This window comes from Triticum dicoccoides, chromosome 2A, assembly GCF_002162155.2.
Source record: "Triticum dicoccoides isolate Atlit2015 ecotype Zavitan chromosome 2A, WEW_v2.0, whole genome shotgun sequence".
Taxonomy (NCBI): domain Eukaryota; kingdom Viridiplantae; phylum Streptophyta; class Magnoliopsida; order Poales; family Poaceae; genus Triticum; species Triticum dicoccoides.
Genome location: NC_041382.1, coordinates 443,834,314 through 443,847,510, shown reverse-complemented (window position 1 = coordinate 443,847,510; position 13,197 = coordinate 443,834,314).

Sequence of the window (13,197 nt, the reverse complement as noted above, 5' to 3'; positions counted from 1 at the left end):
CAAGAGAAGCCGAAGTCCATGGCAACCCTCACGACACTCATGACTTGCTTTTGTGCGGGTGAGGACAGCTGGCTGGCTCGCAGCAATAACACATCAAGAAATCCTAGCAATTCAGATGCCAGATATAGCAACGGCGAGCCACGTCGCAACAGACACAAGCGCCGCAACAACGGCGACAACGCCGAAGACACGGCAGTCAATGCCGGATTCACTGGCTCTAAATCCGGTCAACGGAAAAAGCCGTTCAAAAGAAGCAATCCGGGCCCGTCCAGTTTGGACCACATACTCGATCGTTCGTGTCAAATTCACGGCACCCCCGATAAACCAGCCAACCACACCAACAGAGAATGCTGGGTGTTCAAACAGGCAGGCAAGTTGAATGCCAAAAACAAGGAAAATGGGTTGCATAGCGACGACGAGGAGGAGCCCCGGCCGCCGAACACAGGAGGACAGAAGAAATTTCCTCCCGAAGTGAAAACAGTGAACATGTATATGCAACCCATATTCCCAAGCGGGAACGGAAGCGTGCACTAAGTGAAAACGGTGAACATGTATATGCAACCCATATTCCCAGTCGCCCCAAAGTTCAACCCATGGTCTTCTTGTCCAATCACTTTCGATCGCAGGGAACACCCTACCAGTATCCGTCATGGCGGTTCTGCAGCATTGGTCCTTGACCCCATCATTGAAGGATTTCACCTCACTTGAGTCCTTATGGACGGTGGCAGCAGTCTGAACCTGCTCTATCAGGATACAGTGCGCAAAATGGGTATCGACCCCTCGAGGATCAAACCCACAAAAACCACCTTTAAAGGTGTCATACCAGGTGTAGAGGCCTGTTGTACGGGCTCAATCACACTGGAAGTGGTCTTTGGATCTACGAACAACTTCTGAAGCGAGGAGTTGATCTTCGATATCGTATCGTTCCACAATGGCTATCACGCACTGCTCGGACGAACCGCATTCGCCAGATTCAATGTGGTACCGCATTATGCATACCTCAAGCTCAAAATGCCAGGACCTCGCGGGGTTATAACAGTTAATGGAAACACAGAACGCTCGCTCCATACGGAGGAGCACACTGCAGCCCTCGCAGCAGAAGTACAAAGCAGCCTTCTGAGGCAAACCGCCAATTCGGCGATAAAGCCCCCGGACACCTTCAAGCGAGTCCAGAGTACCCTGCAACAGGATCGCCCGGCACGTTCAGAGCTCGCCTAGCAATTCGGCCTCTGTCCTAGTCCCAGTCAAGCGGCAAAATTTGTGCCACGCGTACATAATTATGCACTCAAGATACCATGGGCATAGACGGAGGCATGGCTATGGCACGGCCCACAATGCGGCTCAACCGCCTCAAGACCCGTATATCTTTACCATTTTCTTCCTTTCAGGACCCTATTCTCTGAAGGCCCTCTCCGATAGCCTGACTATCGGACCATCACGAGTCTCTGATAACGATCGCTATATCTGATTTACATACCCACACGCAGCTTGCCCTTGGATAGGACATGTCAAATAGTCCTATTCTTGCTTATTGCACTACTTGTATACATACGCTTTGACGTACCATTTAAATAACAATGTACAGTATTAGCTTATTATTGCATTTCTTCATCTTTTTCCCTGTCTGCTTATTTACGACAAACTGCACCCGTACATTCTGGTACGTCCAGTGCGCCAGGGGCTTCAGTGTACCCCATAACACGACAAAAAAAGTCCGAACACTTTCGACAGTGCGGCACCCCGAACTTATAGCATTATATGCATTAGCTCCGAATCATGTCTTGGGTCAATAGTTGGGTTTGCCCGGCTCCCATGTTTTGGAACCTTACGTTTCGCTATATCGGCTAAGGTAGCACTGGGAGAACAACTGCAATTGTGTCCCGGTTCTTCCGGACGAGCACCTCAATACAGAAAGCCGAAAACTGACTGTCATGATGCGGCGAGAGCTGGTCGCTGTTCGAGAGGTCCCAAATCCTTAAAGATTTTTTCCGCTTCTGGTGAGGAATCGGCCTTGTCCGATTTAGGCGTATATAGCGCCCCAAGTTCGGCCTTCCAAATACTAGGGGCTTCGTAAAAATTTAAAATTGTAGACTTCTATGGCTAAGTGAGAGTGATAAAGATGTATAATCCGATTGCCTTGTTTGCTGCGCTGAACACCTGCTTAAAGGACCAATTTTTTTGGATAAAGAGTGTTTAAGATTTATCCCAAACACCTCAGTACTAGTTACATGGGGGTAGAAGCCGATGACTGGCCAACTCTCAGATTTTATAACGACCGCACAGAAGGTAATATTTTAAATCGACAAGCGTTATATAGTGCACATGAACTCGTTTTCATATTACAGGATCACATCAGTACATTCATTCAAATATTACATCCTTAGCACATTCCTCTGCCACAAGGCGGGCACCCTTCAGGACACTATCATAATACTTTTCGGGGTGGCGATGCTCCTTGCCCTCCGATGGCCCCTCCTTAACCAGCTTTTCGGCGTCCATCTTCGCCTAGTGCACTTTCGCATGGGCAAAGGCCCTGCGCGCACCTTCAATGCAGACAGACCGCTTTATGACTTCAAACCGTGGGAAGGCATTCACAAGACGCTTCACCAGGCCGAAGTAGCTGCCAGGCAGGGGCTCGCCAGGCCACATCCGGACTATGAGACCCTTCATGGCCAGTTCGTCCGCCTTGTGAGGCTCGACCAGTTTCTTCAGCTGGTCGCTCAAGGGCATTGGATGTTCGGTCCCAGCATATTGAGACCAGAACAACTTTTTCGCCGAGCTCCCTTCCTTGGCCCGGTAGAACTCCGCGGCATTCGATACGCTGCGTGATAGATCTGTGAATGCTCCTGGAGAGCTCCAAATTCGGGTAAGTAAAAGGAAAGTCTCCTTCACATGATTGCTTTGCATAATGAATGCCTTACCCGCCGATATCTTCTTGACCGCCTGAATCTCCTGGAGGGCCTTTTGGGCTTCGGCCTTGGCATTTTGTGCATTCTCGAGGGCCTTCGCAAGTTCAGACCCCTGCGTCTTAGAGTCACGCTCCAAGGACTCATATTTCTTGACAAAATCCTAGAGCTCTTGCTGAACCTCGCCGACTCGGGCTCTTGCTTCTCGCGCTCGATGCGCTCCTTGGACACTCTGTCTTCGGCCTCGGACAGCGCCTTCTTCAGGGCCGCCACTTCGGTCGTGGCCCCTAGCAAAATTCATGATGATCCTATGATCTAATGACCACTTTTTTCTTTATCAATATACATACGGGGTATCACTTACCTTTGTTCTCTTCGAGCTGCCTCTTGGTAAGGTCGAGCTCTTCCTCGGACCGCTCAAGGTCCCGCTTGAGTCCGGAGACCTCCACAGTACGAGCGGCAGCGGCCAGCAGAGAAGCCTGCTTATTCACATAGACACATTCTGATTAGACTCCTGTGATTGTTATTTGATCCTCTGTTCGGCCTTTCTTTGCGAACACCAAACAAAGCATCAGGGGCTACTGTCTATGCTGTGATATTTTCTCATAATTTGATTACTTACCTCAAAGCCTGTTAGGAGGCTGGCACAGGCTTCGATCAATCCGCTTTTGGCGGACTGAACCTTCTCGACCACCGCACTCATGATGGTGAGGTGCTCTTCCTCAATGGAAGTGCCGCGAAGCGCTTCCAGCAAGTTGTCTGATGCCTCTTGATGGACAAAGGCCATCGGCACAGACGGCTCGCCCCTTAGCGAGGGGTCGCCTGACAGAATCCGAAACCACTGGAGGTTCCGGTGCAGTATCCGGCTGGGGGCCAAATTTGATGCGGCCCCCGTCATTAGAGCCCATGGGAGTCTTACCCCCCATGCACCCGACATCTGGGATGTCGCCTTGGGGCACCTCCAGAATCATCTCCCCTTGGTCCGGTGACCTCTGAGACAACACCTCGATGTCATCCGTGGGCCGGGGGGAGGTGGCTGTCGGGAGTGAATCGCTGTTCATCGCCGACTGGCCCAAAGACCCATCCGAAGAGGATACGTCGATGTGGGCTTTGGATGGACTGCACGATCATGTTTTACATGATAAGAAGCAATGAAACAAAACATACCAGAACTATTATAGTATCCGGATACTTACGACTTCTCCAGGGGCTTGTCCCTCGGAAACCACTCCTCGTCGCTGTAAGCGGCTGTTGTGGAGTGGTCCAGAAGGAGGGTCCTTCCCTTCTTGGACCCTTCAGCCTCCCCAGATGGGGCGGCCTTCCTTTTCTTGTCCCCCCCCCCCGGTTGGGGCAGGGGGAGAACTTTCCTCTTCCGCCTCCTCGTTTTCGTGGGAGGAGTGCGCCTTGGTGTTTTTGAACAATGAGTCTGTTGGATTTCGGGTTCCGGCAGACCCTTGAGGTTCGAACACTAGGGTGCGCGCGGAGATCTCTCCCCTACCGATCTGCGTCCAATCTCCTCGCGTGATTTGAGCTGGAAACTACGAACAACACAAGGGACACAAGGTTTATACTGGTTCGGGCCACCGTTGTGGTGTAATACCCTACTCCAGTGTGTGGTGTGGTGGATTGCCTCAGGGGCTGATGAGGAACAGTACAAGGGAAGAACAGCCTCGCGAGAGGTGTTCTTGAGCTGGTGCGATGAACTGCTTGGGTTAGTTCAATCGCCTCTCTCTCTATCTGCTAGGGCTCTACCAGATTTATAGAGGCCCTGGGCCTCTCCCCAAATAATGAGCGGGAAGGGCGCCAACAATTCGCCATTTTGAAGGGGAACATCTAGTACAAGTTATCCTGACCAAAGGTGGTCTTCGGCTGCCAAAAGTACTGGTGATGACGCTGTTTTGGGCTCCATGGTGACCTCCGTCCTGCCGCTCTGTTGGTCTTGGTATTGTGGCACCGGAATGGTAACCTTTGCCCGATGCCTTGGCCCGTGCTTGCCCCCTTTACACCAAAGGGGAAACAAGGACACTGCGCAGGCCGGCGCCCGCCTGGCGCCCGCCTGGTCTCGATCGTCATGGCTTGCGTCACGGGCTCCTCGTGAGGTATCCCCGCCTTGATCTCTCCGCCTCCTCGCGAGCCTGCCTGATGAGGCTACCTCTGAGGAAGCTTCCAATCGTCCGCCCCACGAGGCTTGGCCCCTCGCGTGGGTCTTGAGCTTGAGCTGATGAAGATGGGCCGCGTTGGGCCCCCACTTGAGCCACGCCGTAGGCCGCAGGCAGGCAAGTCTGGGGACCCCCATTCCCAGAACGCCGACAGTAGCGCCTAGGCCCAAGGCGCGCCCGGGCTTGGCCTAGCCGGGAAGCGAAGGGGCAAGCGCGAAGCGCCGCGGGCCCTAACAGCCTGCGGCCTTGGGCGTCGTGTGGCGATCGATTGGACGTGTGCGTCTGCGCTTCCCACGACGCTTCGGCAACTGTCCGTCTGACAAAAGAGGTGCCCGGGCCAGACTTGCTTGCTTTGTTCTCATTCGCCTCGCCCCAGATCCCCTTTCTCGCTTTCCTCCTTCTTGCTTCCGAAATCCTCCAAATCTGTCTCAATCCTTCTCGCCCGACACGCCATGGCGCCTCGCAAGTCCCCGACTGAGGCCTGGTACTCGCCTGCCTAGATTCCTCGAACTTGCCGGAGAAGAACCTCACCCTCACACGCCTGATGATGGTGGCGCAGGGCAGCAAGGGGGCGACTGTGCTCAAGGCCGGCTCCGACCAGCCTGAAGGCAGGGGGAGCACCTTCTATCCGCTCTTTGTGAGCGCCATCGTCGCTGGTCTGGTGCATCCTTTCTCTGAGTTCTTCTTTGCTATTCTCCGCCAGTACAACTTGCAGGCTCTCCATCTCCACCCCAACTCTGTTCTTCTCCTGGCAATTTTTGCTTACTATTGTGAGGCTCATGTCGGGGTAAAGCCCTCGGTGGCTTTGTTGCGCCACTATTTTTCCCTCCGGGTTTCTGGTGGCCATGTCTCCGCATGTGCGAGCTTCATCGCATACTCCAATTCCAATGCTATCTCGAAGCCTGGGAAGAGAATTGAAGGCTTCCGGAGCAAGTGGGTCATGGTGGATGTCGGGCGCCTCCACCCCCGTCTGGTGTTGCCTACGGGGCAGCCCAAGGCTATCGACGCATGGCCCGCGCTGAGCTCGTCGACCCCCGTGCGAGGGCGGTGCTGAAGAGGATGAACGCGGACCTGAGGCCGAGCAACTTGGGGACGGCGAACCTAACTAGAGCCACGCTCCTGAGGGAGTTCTTGGAGCACCGGGTGGCTCCACTCCAGGAGCACCCGCTCCCGTTGTGGAGGCTTGGGGAAGCGGACGCCGCCTTGCGCCTAAGCTCTGAGGCCCTGACCGATGAGAATCTGGTCGCGGCCCTCCATTCCTTGGTCGGGGGAGACGTGGCAAAGACGGTGGGTGCCCCCGTCCCCTCTTTTCCTTCGTGACGACTGGGAGCAGGTGGTGAACGCCATGCCCACCTTTAATGGCGATGGGCTGGTGCCCGCGAAAGCTCCCGAGGGTCTTGCGGCGCTGGCGATGGTGCACGTGTCCTCCGGCAGCTCCAGCGGGAGTGAGGAGGAAGAAGAGGCACAGGAAGAAGTGTCTGACTTTGAGGCGACTGGCGAGGAGTCGGGGGAGTCCTTCCCTCGGCTCAGGTCTCGGGCCCTCCGCTCCATGCCAGACGACGACGATGCTGGCGCTAGGCGAGGAGGGGAGGACTCTCCCTTGGTCACAAGGAAGGGCAGGTCGGGGCTGGTTCCCCCAGGGTCTGCTCTGCTCCCTGGGTGGTCTGAGGCCAGCCCCAGCCCTCCCGACGTGGCTTCTGCTTCCGGGCCTCCCGAGGCTGATCCCAGCTGCAGGCTCTCGGGCTTCAAGTTTGGCCGGAGGTTGCTTGGGTCCGCGAGCGACGACCAGTAAGTGCTTGATTCCTGCTTTGCTTGGTTTCTGCCGCCGAGGCTTGACGTGCATATTCTTTTGTCAGACCAGCGCCTGTGGCGAAGAGGTTGAAAGGGGCTTCTGCGGCCCCGCTTGGGGCGAGTCCACCTGCCGAGATGGCACCTTCGTCCACTGAGGGAAAAGATGGTGCGGCTCGCGCTTCCCCTGCCCGGTCGTCCTCGCGAGGCCGACTGGGACACATCGGCGAGGAGTCAGCCCTCGTGGCCCCGCTGACCCTGGAATCGACTGTGCTCGATGCTGCAGCCGGGGCAGCCAAGGCCCAGGGGGTTCCTTCTTGCCAAACCGTGATCACGCTGCCATCTTCTTCGCCCGCTCCGCCAGTTCCCGCTCCTTCTGTTCCCTCGGCCGCCGTCTTCGACCAGCTACGGGAGGTTCTTCTGAGTGCGGATCCTCGCCTAGTGGCCGGGCGCCTGGAGCTAGCTTCTGGCTGGGCCCGTTTCGCTGACTCCGTCCGAGCAGCGCTGAGCCAGGCCGTGGCGGCCTCCGATGGGGAGAAGCAGGCCGCCAACCAATCCAAGGCCGCTCGCGACGCTGCCTTGGGCGACGCTGCGGCTGCCAAGGCTCGCTGCAAGGAGCTGGAGGTTGAGCAGCAAGGCCTACGCGACGAGCTCGCCAAGGAGGTCCACGGCCGCCAGGAGAAAGAGAAGGAGATGAAGGCTCGGGAGGCTGCTGTCAAGGACCGGGACATCGAGATTGATGACCGCCATAGCCGATTGGAGACGCTGGAGCGGTCGCTGCAGGTGGAGAGGACCGAGCTGGACACCAAGGCGAAGGTCCTGGCGGAGGATCGGGTGGCCTTCGCGAAGATGGAGAAGAGGGCTTGTGCCGTGCTGAAGACGCTTTACGAGAGCGGCTTGGAGGAGCCGTTGGGTAGCACGGAGGACGGCCCTGCCAAGCTGCTTCCCTTCCTGGTCTGTGCGCTTGAAGATGTCGTAGACGGCCTTGGCCCCACGGCCGAGGCCGAGGCGCGTGCCCTGTCTTCGGCGGCACTGACGCGTGTCCTCAGCCACGTCTACCTGCGCGACCCCAATGTCGACCTCGACAGCCTGCTGAAGCCCGTGAGGGCGACCTTGCGGCCGCTGCCGCTGAGGCTGTGAAAGGCCGAGCCGAAGCTTTTCTAGGGAGGTTCCGCGCCTTTAGCATCTTGCCCGGGCGCAGTGCCGCCAGCTCCGCGGCCCCAGGAGGCGGCGCCACTGGAGAGTGATCCCTTCGCGGCTTCTGTCCTGCTTTTATTCCTGCAACATGCACCATGCCTCGCGGAGGCGTTTAAACTTGTGTTTGGCGTCGTGAAACAATCTATGACTTGTAATATTTGCTTTGAATTTCCCGGAATTTGCATTTTTCTCCCCTACTTGCTCGCGCTCTACGTCGGCAGGGCCCGGCCCCGCGCATACCTCACCCAGCGTTAGCCCCGACCGGAAACTAGGACGGGACTAAGGAGCGAGGGGCTATGTGGCAAGTTAAGCTTCTGAGTCGCGATGCTCAGGAGTCCTCCTTGACGCATAAGCAACAAGTAGGAAAGGGGGGAACGAGGAGTGGGTTGATCGTTCTGCGTCGCCAGGGCTCGGCCCCGCGCATACCTCACCCGGCGTTAGCCCCGACCGGAAACCAGGACGGGACTAAGGAGTGAGGGGCTACGAGGCAAGTTAGGCTCCTGAGTCGCGATGCTCAGGAGTCTCCCTTGACGTTCAAACGGGTTTCCATACCTTGGCTCTTCTCGGGGAGGGGCGCGTGACGACCAGGTCCGAGGGGCCTGGCTGGGTGGCGTGCGCTCGGGCAAGACCCGGGCGTAGCCCCCGTGTCCATCCCACTCGCGCGGTGCTCCCGAGGGGAGGCCTTGCGATGGTGCCGGACACTGAGCTCTGGACTCCCTGAGGTTGGTACGACCGTAGGCCGCCCTCAGTTGTTTATCACCAGCGCAGAGCATAGCGCTCCTGTATGTGTATGGGCATAGCCGTTCCTCGGCAGTGTCGTCAGCCAGCGCAGAGCATGGTGCTTCCACTGGTACATGGGAGGGGGCTCCCCTCCGGGAGGATCCCCTAGGGCATGTACAGCCCCGCCCTAACATGTGGCCAGCACGGTAGGGCTAGGAGAGGTCTATCTGGGCACTCGTGAGCCAGCGCGGGACTCATGAGGCCCTACCTCGAGGCGGGTTGCTCCTGGCTCTGGGCCTTTATCAATGGTGTGTTCCTATAGGGTGGTTAGAATGCAAATGCTCTACGTCCTCAGGTCCCGGCCCTCGAGCTAGCTCAGCCGCCACTGGTATGACAGGTCGCGATGCCGTGAGTCAAGGCCAAGGGTGAGGGACGGAGAGCCAGTAGGAGCCCATGAGTCGTGATGCTCAGGTACCCCCTTTTAACGTGCAAGCGCTTTGCATGAAGGCAGAGAAATCCGCGATAAGAAGCAGGTGACAATTAGGCGCGAAAGAGCAAATTCATTTTAAGTAGACGCGGGAAAAGCAAACACCTTTGGGCCAGGCCCGAGCAGCTCGGGGATGATGCAGCCCGAGGGGCGCCCCCAACAAGGTAAGTAAAGAGCATAAGCAAAACAGATACATGCCGCAGGGATGAACCCACGCGACCTGGGAATGATGCGGCCCTATGGGCGCTCCCAGCTAAGAATGGAACTTAGAAAGGTGTCACCTGGTGCCATTGAAGATGAAGTGATGCTGAAGAAGCGGGCGATGCGCGATGAAGACGTCGATCCTCACGAGCCCCCAGGCCCTGGAGCCTCGGGAGGCTCCGGGGGCACAGGTGGGTTCCCGAGGGCCATCTCCATCTCCGCCAGGGCCGCACGATGCCTGACCTCCTGAGCCTCCAGAATGCTCCTCAGCAAGTGCTGATGAGCGGCGACCGTGTTCGGCAGGCCGAAAGGCATGCGAACGTAGCTCTGAGGTGGACCCTCGCAACGCCCCATGCGTGAAGGCCAGAGGCGCTCCTGAGACGTGGCTCGGTTGAGCCCTGGCACGTCAATGCAGACGCGCAACCCACCATCCTCGCCTGGATGTGGGGCTATGGTGGGCAAGTGGCGGCTGCCGCGTATGACTCTCGACTCCTGTAGCTCCTGGGTGTTGCTTGCGATGAACTCCTGAGGGTTTGGTCTTCCTTGCCTTGTATCTTCCTGAGGGAAACGTGTCTGGAAGCACCCCTCCAAGTGGTGCCCGAGCGCCTCCCTCGCGACCTTGGCAAAGTCAGTGGCTCTCCAAGAAAGAGCCCCCGAGCCCTGCCTGAGAAGGGCGCCGGGCGCGCCTTCCTATGCGAGAGAGGGTTGCGCTCCCTGATTGGGCGCAGATCCTGACGCAACACCTCTGGAGGCGCCTGCCTCCTTATGGCTTGGGTCAGGCAAAACCTTCTTCTTCTTAAGGGTCGCCTCGGGAAGCCTTCCGTTCCTGTGGTCCGGGTCTTCGATTGCTGCGGCTTGGAACGCGCGCTCAAGTGAACACACTGTGTCCCTTTCTTCACAGGCTACAGTGATGACCCCACCGCTTCCTGGCATCTTGAGGACATTGTATCCATGGTGAGTCACCGCCATTAACTTGGCCAGGGCTGGGTACCCGAGAATGGCGTTGTATGGCAGACGGATGTGGGCGAGGTCGAAGTCGATGAGCTCCGTGCGGTAGTTGTTGCGCTGTCCGAAGGTGACTGGAAGGCGAACCGGCCCTATGGGAACAGTGGAACCATTAGTGACTCCTGAGAAGGGCTTGGTCGGCTGGAGCTGATCGTACGGCACTTGGAGATTGTCGAACGTCTCGATGGACAGGACATTGAGTCCTGCTCCGCCGTCAATGATGGTCCTAGTGACCTGCACGTTGCTGATGACTGGGGAGCAAAGCATAGGGAGGACTCTGGCCGTTGCCACGCACTTGAGTTGATCCGCTGAGCTGAACGTGATAGCGCACACAGACCACCTGAGAGGGCGCGTGGCCTTAAGCTTGGGGAGGACTGCATTCACCTCGCGAGCAAACTGCTTGAAGATCCGCTGTGAGGCTGGGCCTGCGCGCCACCCAAGATGCAAGCGATTGCGCGCGGCTCCTGGAAGCCCCCAGCCCCCTCGTCTTGATGTTGGTCTTCGTTCCTCCTTGGCGGTGGCGGCAGAGGAGGAAGGCATGCGTTGTCATACACGCGATCCTCACGAGGCTGATCTCTCCAGCCTCCCTTGCGAGGCTGGTCCTGCCAGCGATCCTCGCGAGGTCGGTCACGCCACCCTTGGCGAGGGACACGGTCTTCCCATCGTCCGCCACATCTTCCTCCTCCTCGGCCATAGCCCTTGTCGTTGCGCTCGGGGCGTCGGCCGACACGTCCATCTCTCACGGCCCTGAGCTCTTGACATTCGTTGGTGTTGTGGGTGTGGAGGTCGTGGTACACGCAGTACCGGATGCCCTTGGATGACTCGGGCTGATCCCTGCCTCGCTTGGTGTCTGGTTCCGCTGCAAGCACGGCAGCCCCCTTGCGCTTCACGTCCTTGGCCTTGGGCTTCTTCTCCTCTGGGTCGGCAGCCGGGAGTTTGACGAGGGAAAGGCACCCTTCCTCAGCCCTGGCGCACTTGGTCGCCAAGTTGAACAGCTCCAGGGATGTGCGCGGGTCTTCATGGATTGCTAGCTCCTCCTTCATCTTGATGTCGCATACGCCATCGGAGAAGGCCGAGATGATGGCTTCTTTGGTCACCTTGGGAATCTTGAGTGGAGCGTTGTTGAAGCGCTGGATGTATTTCTGCAGGGTTTCCCCTTGCTGCTGCTTGATGCGGCACAGATCGCTCACGGCCAGGGGCCGGTCGCGAGTGCCCTGGAAGTTGGCGATGAAGCGAGTGCGCATCGTCCCAGGAGGAGATTGTGCCAGGAGCCAGGTTCAGGAGCTAGGTGCGGGCCCCGTCCTTGAGCGCCATGGGAAACCAGTTCGCCATGACCCTTTCGTCTCCGTTGGCGGCTTTGATGCATAGCTCGTAGAGCTGTAGGAACTCCGCGGGGTCCGTCGTGCCATCGTAGCGAGGGGGCAGGTCAGGCTTGATTTTGCCTGGCCATGCGACGCCGGGTAGCTCGGGGGTGAGGGCGCGGCAGCCTGCCGTGGCCACCGGTGCCTTTTGCTGGTGCTGGGCTTGTTCCTGGGGATTACCGCGTGCCGCCGCTTGAAGCAACGTGGGGTCTTGGCGTGGAGGTGCAGGGATGCGATCTTGGCGCGCCGGCGCTGGGAGCGCGCGAGCACCTTCTTGGGGACGAGGGATCTCTTGGCAGCTCCTTTCTTGCTGCGCAGGCGCCGGACGCGGAGGGTCTCGCCCTGGGGCTGCGCGCCTTGGAGCCAGGGCGCCTTCTTGGGGAGGAGGTGGTGGAGGCGCCTCCTGATCCTTGCCTCCTGCACGGAATGGAGGGCGAGGCAGTGAGAGGGACGGCCAGGGGGAGCCCCCTGCGGCGCTGACGAGCTCGATGATGCGGGCGAGCCAATCCTCGTAGAGGTCATCGACGGGACGGTAGTGCAGGAGCTCTCTTGCCAGGAGCAGCGTGGCGTGTGCGTCCATGGGGGCGCGACGGGCGTGGGATGATGAAGCGGCTGGAGTCAGCGATGGTGTGGCGGTGCGGCCCTCCCGCCGCACCAAAGGATGCTGGGAGGAGGCCTGCTGCTCGTTCCCCGCCGGGCCGGTGGCGGCGTTGGCGGCAAGCGACGGGGAACGACGAGGACGTCCGCCGACGGGCGCCGACGGGCGCCGTCTGGGTGACGCGGGTGGCGAGAGCAGCCCGGCGCTCGGAGCGAGCCCGACGAGCGTCAGCCATGGACACGACGGAAGATAATACGCGAACAGTGGAAGAAAGATTCCGGCGCACCCCTACCTACCGCGCCAAATGTCGGATTTCGGGTTCCGGCAGACCCTTGAGGTTCGAACACTGGGGTGCGCACGAAGATCTCTCCCCTACCGATCTGCGTCCAATCTCCTCGCGTGATTTGAGCTGGAAACTACAAACAACACAAGGGACACAAGGTTTATACTGGTTCGGGCCACCGTTGTGGTGTAATACCCTACTCTAGTGTGTGGTGTGGTGGATTGCCTCAGGGGATGATTAGGAATAGTACAAGGGAAGAACAGCCTCGCGAGAGGTGTTCTTGAGCTGGTGCGATGAACTACTTGGGTGAGTTCAATCGCCTCTCTCTCTCTCTGCTAGGGCTCTACCAGATTTCTAGATGTCCCTCTACTCTGTGTGGCTAGTTCTATTTATAGAGGCCCTGGGCCTCTCCCCAAATAACGAGCGGGAAGGGTGCCAACAATTCGCCATTTTGAAGGGGAACATCTAGTACAAGTTATCCTGACCAAAGGT